Raw genomic sequence first — 12,860 nt, forward strand, 5'->3', positions numbered from 1 at the left:
AAGGGGAAAGAAAATCTGAACACGATTTCTCCCCTATCTGGTGTATGAGGCTCTCCCTAGTACAAGGCTTGACACTGATTTTCTGAGGGTTAAAACTAGAAATAACTTTCTTCATTCTTACTCCAGCTGCCTCCAACAATAGTGAAGGTTTGTGAAAGCAAGAGAAAAACTGAGTGAAGTTCCCAGGACTCAGCATTGATAGTTCAGTGCTCCTTCTCAACACATTTACCTGGTTCTGCACATACCTGGTGCCTTTCCCTGAATCTGCTCAGTGCTTGGAGCAATCCCTGCATATGGGGGATGTTTCTAAGACACCTTTAGCCTCAGACAACTGCTGGACACCCTGCTCTGCTGGACGGTTTAATCTTTGTCAGATCCATCCTTGAGCATCCTTCCTGGTGCCTGATACCAGGAGCTCTGTGTAAGCTCCTGGTGGTTGCTGTTTGCTTGTGTGGGGTCAGGAGGCTCTGAAGAGTTGTTTACACACTGGAGGATCTCCTGAGGAGTCCCAGCTCCACACCACCCTCCCTGCCCCTGGCAGAGGGGACAGCCCAGCCCCAGCACAGATTGGTGTTTCCATCTGCCCTGTTCCCTGGGCCAGTCCTTGGACAGGGCCAGGAGTTACTTGGACTCCTGGTGGGAGTCACTGGCTCTTACTCTGTCTCAAAAAGTGGGGTGTAAATTTCCTACTTTCTTTGACAAGGTTGTCATTGCACAAATGCCTTTTTGCCTGTGCCTTACATCCTGCAAATCCCTTCTATTTCAGCATATTCCCACCACTGCATTCCCAGTGCCAAGGTCTGTGCCTGCCAGGAGATGTGGTCTATTTGTGCTTTTGTTTCCAGTTAAGTCTATTTTTTTTCCTCATCAGTGCTTGAGAAATGCTGTGGCCTGTAGAGATAGAACACATTTTTGCATTTTCTCCACTGAGTGAAGGAGTTAGCGGCTAATAAAGCCAATTCCTTTATCAGATGTTGTTTGCAAAAATATTTGTAACACATGCTGGAACTAATTTTTTTATCAGTTATTTGCTTCATGTGGGGATTACAATGGGCTGTGCTTCATCTGATAACTTTTGCAGCTTATTAGATGTGAATTTACTAGCTGTGAACAGTTGAATAATATAAAACTCACAGAAGAAATAAGCTGCACCATCACTAGTGTAACGATCTCTCTTAAATTAGCTCTGGCCAAAGTTCATATTTCACAATCCACTAAATAGCTTTCTTATGGATCATAAGATGAAGATACACTGAGTGAGGCAACTGAGTTTGTAATATCTTTGGTATAAGGTGAACACTTTCTAACAGATCATGACATTATCAAAGTGCTATTTGAAATTGGCTCCATATGCTGCAGCAATGCTGTGAGATTTCACCCAGAATTTCATTTTCAAATGTTTTCCATTCAAGTTCACTGAGGGTAAATTGGAAACACTTGGGTATATCCCACTTATGGACCTGTTAAGGCCCACTTAATTTTAACATGTGGATGTGCAGAGAGAGAGGAAGGGGAGGGGAGCTGTAGGATGGGGTGAGCAGGAATGACTCTATCTACTGGTGGTTTTCTTTTTTGGAAAATCTGAACAGTGTGTGTTGGGTAGGGGTTGCACAAACACTTCTGTAAACCTCCCCTCACCAGTGCATGACTTGTGTGAAGGATGGGATTTTGCTCTGGAGGGGCTGAGAGTCAGTCTTTGACTCCTCTTTGACCAAGGAGAAGCTGCACTGGAGCTGTGCTGTGGCTGGCAGGCTCTGGGCTGGCTGCAAACCCAACTTGCCAAAGCAGGACCTGCTCAGGATGCTCTGGGCTGGCTGCAAACCTGGCTCAGGATGCTCTGGGCTGGTTGCAAACCTTCCCTGCCAAAGCAGGACCTGCTCAGGATGCTCTGGGCTGGCTGCAAACCCACCTTGCCAAAGCAGGACCTGCTCAGGATGCTCTGGGAGTGGGGCAGGGAGTTGCTCACTTTGCTTTGTCAGGCTCTGCAAGACAAACGTGGTGATCTCAGTATCATCTTTTTTTTTGTGATTGTTGGGTAACAGATGCATCAGGAATTCCAAATGGGTTTAAATTATTTCCTTTCTTTAGAAGAAACTGTATGAGGGACTTTATTTTGCAAAGGAAGATTCAAGTTTCTTATTTCACCAACAAGAAGGGCTGAGGAAGGGACCAAACTGCTTCAGTGGCCACTGGCTACTGAAGACGAGGAGTCCCCAAGAGCTTTGTTGCACTTGTAGGCTAATGGCATTCTTTATGTGAACATTCTGCATCTGCTGCTAGGAATGGGTATAAAAAATGGGATTTGGTAGCAGTACTAAAGAGTCTTTTTATGTATTTGTATAAGGTATTATAAAGTACTTTAATTTGGATCTCAGGAGCTGGACTCGATGATCCTTGTGGGTCCCTTCCAACTCAGGATTCCATGAATCATGATAATTCAATTTAACGGGTTATTTGGACTAATGCCTGAAGGGGAAAAGTGCAATTTTCTTAGTGCTAGTTCAGTTCTGCACTTACATTTATCTGTGATATTTAATTATGGGCAGAAACACTGACTATTATTTGCATTAAGTATCTCAGTACCCGTCCAATCCTATTAAATATCTTCAATTTTTCTGGTGCTGATAATTGTTTTTGTAGGTTAACCACATTCTCGAAACACATGGGTTTTTATCACACTATTTCTAGCAGGTTTTCAGTGCCAGACAGGACATCTTTTCCCTAAGGGGAAAAAGCAGAAAAGAGCTAACTGGGAGATGGGATGTAACAGCTGTCACAGCCCCACCACATCACCCAGCAGAAACCATGGCAGGGGAGGTGATTGCACAGCTTATCCATGGCTGGAAGGGTATGGTTCTCATTTGGAAACTGCAATTCATCTAAAATCTCCAGTTCTTCTGCCCTCAGTGTGAGTGTTTCTGAGTTTTGCATCAGAGCCTGGAGTGGAGCCGCACACGTGCACACCTTTACATCTGGTGTTTTATGGATCGTTTGGAGGAGCTGTTACTAAGCAGCAGCTATATCAGGGCTCCATTTTATAAAGAGGAAGGGCTGTGTTACTCATTTTGTTTCCAAAAAATTCATTTGTTTTGCATTCCCAGAAGGTACTTTTATTCTCCCAGAAAGGTCAAGCAGAAACATTGATGTAAGTCCTGTTTATGGCAATTTTGTTAGATTTCCAGCAACTGCAATGGAACATATTTATAACAAGTGTGTTTCTCTCTAGGGTGATACCATTAGTCAAAATATGCTTTCTCATATTTCCTCTACATAAACACAAATATGTTTTAAGATTCAAACTCACTGGTCTTGAGGATTCCCACAGCCACATCTCATTAGAGGTTCAGAAGGCTGCACTAGCCATGGTTTCAATTTGGGATGAAAAGGTTTTGTTAGGAGCAGGAACTTCAACCAAATCAGAAGGGTGAAAAACAGGATAATATTCCATGAGTGAGCTGTGGTCCTGAACAACACAGCAAGCCTGAGAAGTCCAATGCTTTACACACACCAGTTGTGATTTGGTGTGCTGAGGATCCAGGGCTGGGCTGGGATTTGTGCTGTTTCCATAGCAGTCAGCATCTCACAAACTTCCACTCAGTGTGCTCAGGATCCAGCTGTCATCTGTGGTGCAGTGCAGCCACTGCCTCTGCTCTCTCCAGGTATCCCCAAATATTTCTATTTTGGGATCCTAGCTGATCCTAGGGGTCCTAGCAGAAAGTGTAAGGAAGCAAACTGTGCCCTGCTACGAATGTCAGGAACAGACTTGACAAGTAAAACTGATGGCTGGGAAGGAGATCAGGGATTGAGAAGATCAGAAGTTGTGGCTGATATAACCATGGGCATAAAATAAGTTCTGTATCTCTACTTCCATCTCGTATCTTCACTCACAGGGCTTCTCTTTCAAAAACCTGAGTGTTAATCTGGAAAGTGTCCAGACAAAGAGGTAAAAATGACCAAGAGGTCGAGTTGAAATGACATTTTAGATGCCAATGTAATAATGAACTGGCCATGAATTAATTATTGAAAGCAAAGCCTCCTGTGATGCCTTAGGAGGATATGTCTGCAGTGTGTGTCAGCTACTTTCTTCCATGTACATCTCAGTCTGAATAGAACTTGGTGTAGACACAAAAACTGGTTTTATAGGAATTTTGGAACTCTGGTACCTTGAACTCCACATTTAAATGTAAATCTCCCTGATGTACATGGAACAAAAGTGAATAAAACTGGGAAGTGCAAAACCCCTTTTTATTCCTCTCCTCCTGCTCCAGTTGAAGAGCAGCTGTTTGAAATGCAGAGGCCCCCCTTCCTGGGCTCTACCAGCACATGCATTAACTAGTTTTTGGCAGCAATCTCTCCAGCTGATCTCCATGTCCTAGGACCTCAGTGAGCTGAAACAGAATTTCAGGCCGAAGTTCCAAGGCACAGCGTTAAGGGCGTTGTTATGTATCACTATGTTAAAAACACTAACTACAAGTGAGCAGGAGAAAAGCTGGCAAAGCCCTGCCTCCTTTGCTCTGCCAATATTCCTGAGCACTCTGGGGGCTCATCGGCACAGCGAGGGAAGAGCGAGGCGAGTGCTCAGATTATGTTCCGAATATTTGGGGCCAAAACTTGTTTTTTCACACAGCATTTCAAGAAAAGTATTTTGTTTTTCCCACAGATTAGAATGGACAATTGACAATAAATTGCATTTTTTTCTCAGGGTCGTCAGCCATAATTCCCAACACCCATCACATCCCTCGCAGTCACAGTTTAGAGGAGTTGGTGCTCATGTAAGGCAAGAGAAAAGGGATGTGGGCTGTCAAAGGTGGGTTTAACCAGCAGCAGTCACTGCACTATTATTATGTCTTTTTGTACATTGAAGGCTAAAAGTAACAATGTCAGGTATTTGAAAGTGTCCTAGTTTTGTGTGAAATGGATTTACTGGAGATTCATAACAATGAGAACAAAACATTCATCGCTGATGGACTCAGTTGTGTCCCAGTGAATAGAATTTGCTGAAGTTAAGACAGACCCCATGGCAACTCAGAAGAGAGAAATCATCTGCTAAGAATAGAGAACAATTTTAATTATACAATACTCACCAAATCTTCTTTAATATCTCATTAATGCAATAAGAAGCTGGAAAAAAGTGATGGAGAAACAGAGGTGAAGAATTAAATAATGGTTTTGGGATTCACTTCCCATGCAACCGATTTTCACCAACTTTCTTGCAGCTACAAATATGTTTAGAAATAAAGCCATGTGGATAACGTGGTCTTTTCTTCTGATTGCTTTAGTTGCACCTCATCAGTTGTGGATTTCTCTACACCTCCAGTTTCTCTACCCAAAAGTCTCTATCAAACAATGAAAGCAAAGGAAATGTATTGGAACTGAAGGCAAAATAATAATGAAGAAGATGGATGTTATCTCTAAAATAAAGTAAAATGAACAATTCATCCATTGGAATACTGTGGACAGAGCAGTGCACAGTCTGCTAAGGACAGTGGAGAAGAATCATTCTGAGATGATTCCCACTAGAAAATGTTTCCCTATGTGCACCACAATCATGCTGGGGTCTGTCTGTCACTGCTGGGGTGGTTGAACACCATGAAAAGAAAAACAGAGGGGAAGATTGTCATGATTGACAAGAGATTAAAGGATTAAACAATTATAACTTGGATAAATGACAATTAAGGATGAGAAAATTTTCTGAAAGTAATTGAAGTTGAACTCTGGAGAGGGAGTAGGACTGTTCAGGGTTTTTTCATGGGGCCACAGGTAGGAAACAGAGAAAAAGAACTTGGTAAAACTGAGGGTAAACACTGAACTTTGGTGCAGTTGTTCTGGCTAAGGTGGGTACAAGCTCCATCACCAAGTCCTTTATATTTCAATGTTATAAATCTTTTTATGCTGTGGGGGATGACGTGTTACTGTCAGATGTGCAAACGAAATCTAACATTCTTAATAGATATTAATTGTCTTCTGTGTGTCCTTGCTGCCTGGATAGGGCAGCAGAGGAAAAAGGTCATGGAATTAACAATTCGTCAGCTATAATTTGTTTCTCGTTAGGAATATATCTTACACGTGTAGTAGTAGATTCTTGTGGGCTTTTCCATATGTTTTCTGAGTCAGGAGTTAATATATTATAAATGAAAGCACAAAAAATTCTTCACAGGACCAGCTAAACTTTTGTATATCTTGGATTCATAGCTTTAGACAGGCAAGTATTTGAATAGATCCTTTTTCCAAAAAATCAACAATTCCAGTGTCCTAGCAACAGTTCCATAGTTGATTGCAAATATCAGACTTCTCTGGGTATTGTGGAATTCATTCTAGCAATCCAATTTAATTAATTCCCTCTTCAAACTGATCACCAGACTAACACAGGTTCTGAAGCTTGGAAGAAACCTCAGATGTGAATGAGAGTGGAGCATCCTCCAGGAGATGGGCATGGATCCATGAAAAAAGGAGTGAGAAAATCCGTGGTCAGTAGTGATGGCATTGATTTTTAAAAAGTGCCTAAAGCCAAAGCTTATTTCTCTTTCATGCTGGTGGAGGAGTAGCAGGGTGTTTGAGAAATTTCTGCAGCACTTATCATTGTACTGAAGGAACAGACACTGCTGCTCCTGGGGAGACTCTGCCCTGGGAAGAGCAAAACCTGGGGAATCGGCTCAGAAGGTTCAGTTTGTGTTTTACTCTCAGAGGCTGAAGAGCAGTGAACTGCTGGAGTCACACCAGCTCTGTCCTGGGGCATGGAGGCAGTCATCAGTGTGAAACCCTTTAGAGAAGAAAGAAAACTCCAGTAAGATAAGGCAAAATTACCTAAATAGAAAAAGACAGTTGCTTTTTCCATATGAGTGGTTCTGTAGCAAGAGAACTTGAGTCAAATGCTGAAAATGCCTCCCTTGGTTCATTAAGGACAGCTCCTCCTAGCCCTGATTAGTCCAGATGAGGGAGTTGTGTGCCAGGGATCCTTAGCAGGCTCAGCAGCAGCAGCACGGGGTTGGATTTCTGGTGTCCTGATCCTGTGCAGGCTCTTGCTCAGGCTCTGCCTGGTAAACCCAGCTCTGTGGTGCTCTGCCTCGAGCCTGAGCTTTCAGCCAGGGGTGCAGGTTCTCCTGAAATCCTGAAATCCTGAAATACTGTACTGAAATACATTCACGTTTCATTATTTTGCAAAGGACAATCCTGCAAGGACCACGAGCAGTGTTTTCAAGTCTATACCTTGAGTAAAAAACTCAAAGCCACGTTGTTCTCCTGATTTCCTTGAGATTTTTCCTCCTTCAGTGCCTGGGGGATAAAAGCAGTAATTTGAAATTTGCATCCATATTATCTGCTGCCTTCCCCATCCATATGCACCCTCCAAGAGCCCAGGGCAAAGATGCCATTTTGCTCAGTCACTGCCCAGCCAGGTGCAGTCAGGAGATCTAACAATGTTAATAAAAGGGCTGATGAAGAACAAAAAATAAACAAACCTGCTATTGTGCCTGTAAGAATTGCTGCTACCAGGAAATTAAAAAATTACACGTGGCATATGCTGCCTGGCTGCACTCAGCACTGCTGTTCAACTCTGAAATCACAGCCACCAGGTACAAAGAAAACCAAGATTTGCAAAAAAAAAATTAAATTACAAACTGTGGTGAGGTTACAAAAATGTCATTTTCTTCTCTGCATCTCTGAGACTGCATATTTATTTTTATGGCTTAAAACACAACTCTAAGAAATCACATTACTGTGTACATCTCATTCTTGAAAGATGGCATAGACTGAAATTTTAAAAAGTTTTGCTGAAGCTTCACCACACTCACAGGACTACAAGCTCCACAGTGTGTTATTTTAAAAGATAAGGAAATAATGAATTGGCTGGGAGTGTGTTTATCTGCTTTCAAAAGTCAGTAATGTGAGGGAAAAAGGATACCAGGCAGTGTTTGAAAAAGACAGAGATTAAAAAAAAACTAATTATAGAAAGCAGCTATTTCAGAAACCAGACACTGGGTATCCTGGTGCAGTGCTCACAGATGGGTCAGGATGGGATCCATGGAGGAACTGAGTCAAAAAGACCAGAATTCTGTCATATTGATTCCATCAGACACTGCTCCCATTTCTGTGGGAGCAAAGTCAGGATTGCAGCAGGGCTCTGAGCTGGTGGAGCCCTGGGACTTGGGAAATGCTCTTGATTTTTTTTGGAGAGCTGCACTGATTAAAACCACTGGAAAGCAGAATTTTCTCTTTTTTGTGTTCTCCTCGTGGGGTCTTCTGTGCACAAACATTTCAGGGACAGAGAGTGGTGTAGCCCCAGAGTAGCAGCACACACTCACCTGGGACTGGTGGGACTCAACAACCTTAAAGGTCTTTTCCAACCTAAAATCTGTGATTCCAAGACTTTAACCACTGCAACAACTCGGGGTTTGTCCCAGCATTCATCCCATCCCATCCCTTGAGGGAGCCAAGTGGAACAAGGACTCCTTTGCCTGAAAAGACAGAGATTTAAGATATCACAGAGGAACCTCCTGAATGTAGAGTTTCTTTCCACATCTCTTCTCTAAGGGCACTGTGTGAGGAAGGAAAGGAAAAAGACCCCTCTGTCAGGTCAGTAGAGTCAGTTAGTGCCAACTGCTGTGGTTAATCCAATGTCAAATAGCAAATGTCTGTGAGGAAAAATTCAGGATTCACTTGGTGAGCCCAGGAGAAGAGGAGGGATGGGTAAGACAGGTTGGCTGTAGGTCTGTAGAATGATATTTGTGTTAATGTTTTGCCTTTAAAAGGTATGAAAAGATCTACATCAGCTGTCTTATTAGAAGGATGTTATTTAGGGTGAAAAATGAAGAATTTAAGAAATGTCAGGTTTATGGTATTCCATGGCACTTTTAACCTAAATCTACCTTATAAGTGCATTTTATTATACATGAATCTTTGTGGAGTCTGTGAAGACATTAGCTGCAGGAACATATTTCAATCGATATTTGGGCAAGGTTTATACACGTGACAAAACAAGATTATGGTTTTTCATCCCCAGATTTGTCTTTCTGAGACTCTCCTGTCCCTGTGGAGAAAAAGCAGCTCTGGAGCTGGATGTGGATCGGGATTGTGTGGACTCCAGCACCCTCTAATGGTGCCAGCACTCGCTCCCTGAACGTCCCTAAATCCTTACAAATCCTTTCAAACTATGTAATAATGAGAACAATTCTGCTGCAAATGGCCAATTTTTCACTCGGTGGCAATTAACAGTTTCGTGCTATTTTAAACAGCTTTAATTGCAAGCTGTGCTGTCAGACCCTGTTGCACTCTCCATATATCCTGCCTGTATTTCCATGTTAAATTAGGATAAAATGTTCCAGTGGGGGATGGGACAAATGAGAAACCGGAGTGAGCAGATGCAGGTGGTGACTAAGAGCAAACAACACCGCGTGTGCAGCTTGGCAGGGCTGGTACTGCTGGGTAGGACAAAAAAAAAGCTGAGAAACCTGAAGGGAAAAAAATCAATCCACCTTGGTCTAGTATTAATGGAAGGATAGTTGTCTAAATCTAACTTTTGTCTGAGAGCTGGAGAGAAATCTTAAAACTGAATGTTCAAATAGAGTTCCACCTGCTTCATTAGAGCTCTGCTGATTTACATGAGTACATTCTAGCAGTTTCCTAATTGACTTTCTCCACTGCAAGGTAGCATCCATGGGTTATGAGGATGAAGGAATGGCAGGACCATTGTGTGTGTGCACAAACTCCTGTGAAATGCAGGAGTCCCAGGACAGAGCTACAAAATCCTGCTGCAATAACAAAAAATCGCTTTTCCTAGGGTTTCTGGGAAGGTGTTAATGTGTAAATGTGGTGGCTTATCCCACATAGTGGAGAGTTCTTAATGCTTTTAACAAAAATACAACTTGCTCGTAGGTCAGTACCAATCCTCACTGCATGTTCTAGGGAAGCTCTGCCTGGCTCCTGTGCACGAGCTGGGGTGCAGCATTTTTGATAGAAAGCCCAAATCTGATATGATAACATTTAGCATTTTAGATTAGATTAATCTCCTTACCTACAAGTACAGTGTGTGATAGGCCAAGATGGGATTGAGATAGGGAGGGTTGCTGTGTTTTCTGACAATAAAGGACAAAAATGGGCCGGCCTTGGGGCTCACAAGTTTTTTTTTAGTCAGCAGGAGCTCAGGAGCCAGCAAGGGTTGGGTTTAGTTCCCATTTTAGCTCATGGATTATCAAATCTTCTTGGATCTCTGTCACTGATAAGCAAAACCACGTGTAACCTACCCCAGATAAAAATATGTCTGACAATTGGGTCACACCTTTATTTTACATGCCCTGGCTTCAGAGTAGTTTGAAAAGTTGGCTGTGCCCAAGGTTTGTCTCCCTGCAGTTTGCAGGGGTTGTAGCTGACTTTTCTCACAGCTCCAAGGCCCACGTGTTACAAGCTCAAGCAAGATTTGGAAATAAACAGTGGGGAAGTAACTTGTGCAACTTTGGTTTTCTGCATCAGAATATAATTTTGAAATTCAGACAGTAATCCAGACACAGTTTCACATTCAGCACTCCAAAGACAAACTTCATTTTCCATTGTTTTTTTTAACAGAATGAGACAATTGAGCATTTTCTACCATGAGAGATTTTTTAAAAAGCATTTTCTCACAGGAAAGAGCATCTCAGTGAAATTCGTACATGTGCGGTTTTCTGCAATTGTAAAAACTGGCATTTCTTTCCTGATTTCTACTGTTTCCTGATTTATTTTAGCTGTTTTGGACCAATGCCAGAGCCATCTCAGCTGCTGTCAGCCTTGCTGTGGTCTTCAGCTCTTGGGGATGACGTGAGAGTGTCCCTGCCACTGGTGAGTCACCACCATCTTCCTTTCTTTAAGCACCCAACAATTTGTTTTTCGAGAAGAACCAGCCATGATGAGCCTTATTTAAATGACCCTAAAGCTGCTGGGATTTGGTTTTTTTTCTGCAGTCTGTGCCAGTAGTTTGGAACAATGTAGTTACACCGTGGATGCAGTCACAGCTTCCTGAACCCTGCAGAAGTGTCCCTGTTTAAAGCTGTGTGAAATGTGTCTTAGCAGGTCAGGGTTAAATTTGAAGACAGAGATGTTATTTGGGATAATCCCACTGTTGGAGTTTCTCTGGAGCCCAAAGAGGCTGCACACCCAGAGAGGTTTTCCTCTACTTTTACAATTGGTTGAAGGTTAATTTAGATTCAATATTTATTTTGAATAACACCTGCAGTGTTGATATCTGGAAAGGGCAAGAGGTGCCTTATCCCATTTATATCTCACTCCAGCATTTTCAAAATGGGAGCTACCAGCAGAACCACAAGTGCAGAAACACATCCTAAAAATCACAAGATTTAAGGTCCCCTGATTGTTTTGTTTTAAAGAGCTGTATTTGGGAATCTTACCTCAGATGAGCTCTTGTTTGTATAACTAATTCTCCTCTGGAAGCCCAGGAAACAAAAGAATTTTATGGATAATCCATGTGGACCTTAGAGCACATAGAAAAACTGGCTGTTGAACAAAAGAAAAAGTCTTAAGTGTATTTGCAGAGGCTTTGTCTGACAGGGGCTGCTCACTTTTGCATGTTCCTTTGCTGTCTGTTGGGAAGGTGCCTTCCTGCTTTACAGGAACATGCAGGAAAAATGTCCCATGGATGTGCTGTTCATCCCATCTGTCTCAGGAGAGGAGATTCTGTGAATTGCTTTAGGGATTGATTTAACTCACAAGAGAGATTTTTAAATCTTGCTGATTATAAAATATATTGCTGGCAGGAATATTCCTTCCCAGCACTTACACAGTGGGGGAAGGAGGGAAATCAAGGGGGCACTCACATCTTCTCCTAAATCCTCAAAACTTTGAGTGTATGTGCTCTAAACCCCCTTCCTGAATCTCCTGGGAGGAGGTTTTTCATATATGTGTATATATATTAAAAAAGAAATATAAATTTCTAGTTTAGGGTTACATGCAGCTCAGGCCAACCTGTGTTATCCTACCTGCAAAGCACTTTTGCCACAGCAGGGGCTACCCAAAATCTTGGTTAAGTTCAACGACACACAGAAAATTAAAACAAGTGCCAAAAAGTTCAGGTTTTATAATAAAGGAAGAATTTAGTAGCCTGGAGAAGAGGATAATACTGATTGTATAGCCTGAGCAGGGTAGAGAAGAGGTTAAGACAGCTGTCACCTCAGTAGTGAACAGATTTTTTTGTCGAAAAAAAGGCTGTAGATCAATTAATCTTAAAATATTGAGAGAACTAAATACGGAATTATAGGTGTGGTCTGAGGATTTGTGGGTGATGTCTTCATTGGTTGATCTGGGCAGGAGAATGGAAAATGTGGTGTCTGTACCCAAAAAGAGAAAAGGGTTGGTAGAGGCAGCACAGCTCTGAGTGTGATCCAAAAAAGGGAAGTTTTAGAACAAATTTTGAGGGGAAAAAAACCTTGCTGAACAAAGAGGTGACCAGAAAGTGTCACAAATTACACCAGGGCTTTGTCAGAAGAACATTCTGTCAGACAAGTAATTCTCTTGATGAGAAAACTAATTTCCTTACCAGACATGATAAAGTGGAGTTAATTACCTGGAGCTGCAACTCAAATCACTGAGAGTGGGAACGAGGAGAGTCTACCAGAATTCAGAGGGGATTGTGGAGCAGTCTGGGGCGGGAGGGTTCTTTTTGTTTTCTTTTTTGTACAATAAATGCCATGTCGGAGAGGGCACTCCTTTTGTTCCACGAGTTGTGTGGAATCTGATCCTCCCATGGATATTCTGTAGTAATAAGTGAGTATTACATATATATTCATATATATATATATATATATATATATACTTGTAGATGTGTGTTTGTGTGTACATATATATATATTTACATAGTCCTAGGTGTGTGCTGAGGG

This window comes from Sturnus vulgaris, chromosome 14, assembly GCF_052056855.1.
Source record: "Sturnus vulgaris isolate bStuVul1 chromosome 14, bStuVul1.hap1, whole genome shotgun sequence".
Taxonomy (NCBI): Eukaryota; Metazoa; Chordata; class Aves; order Passeriformes; family Sturnidae; genus Sturnus; species Sturnus vulgaris.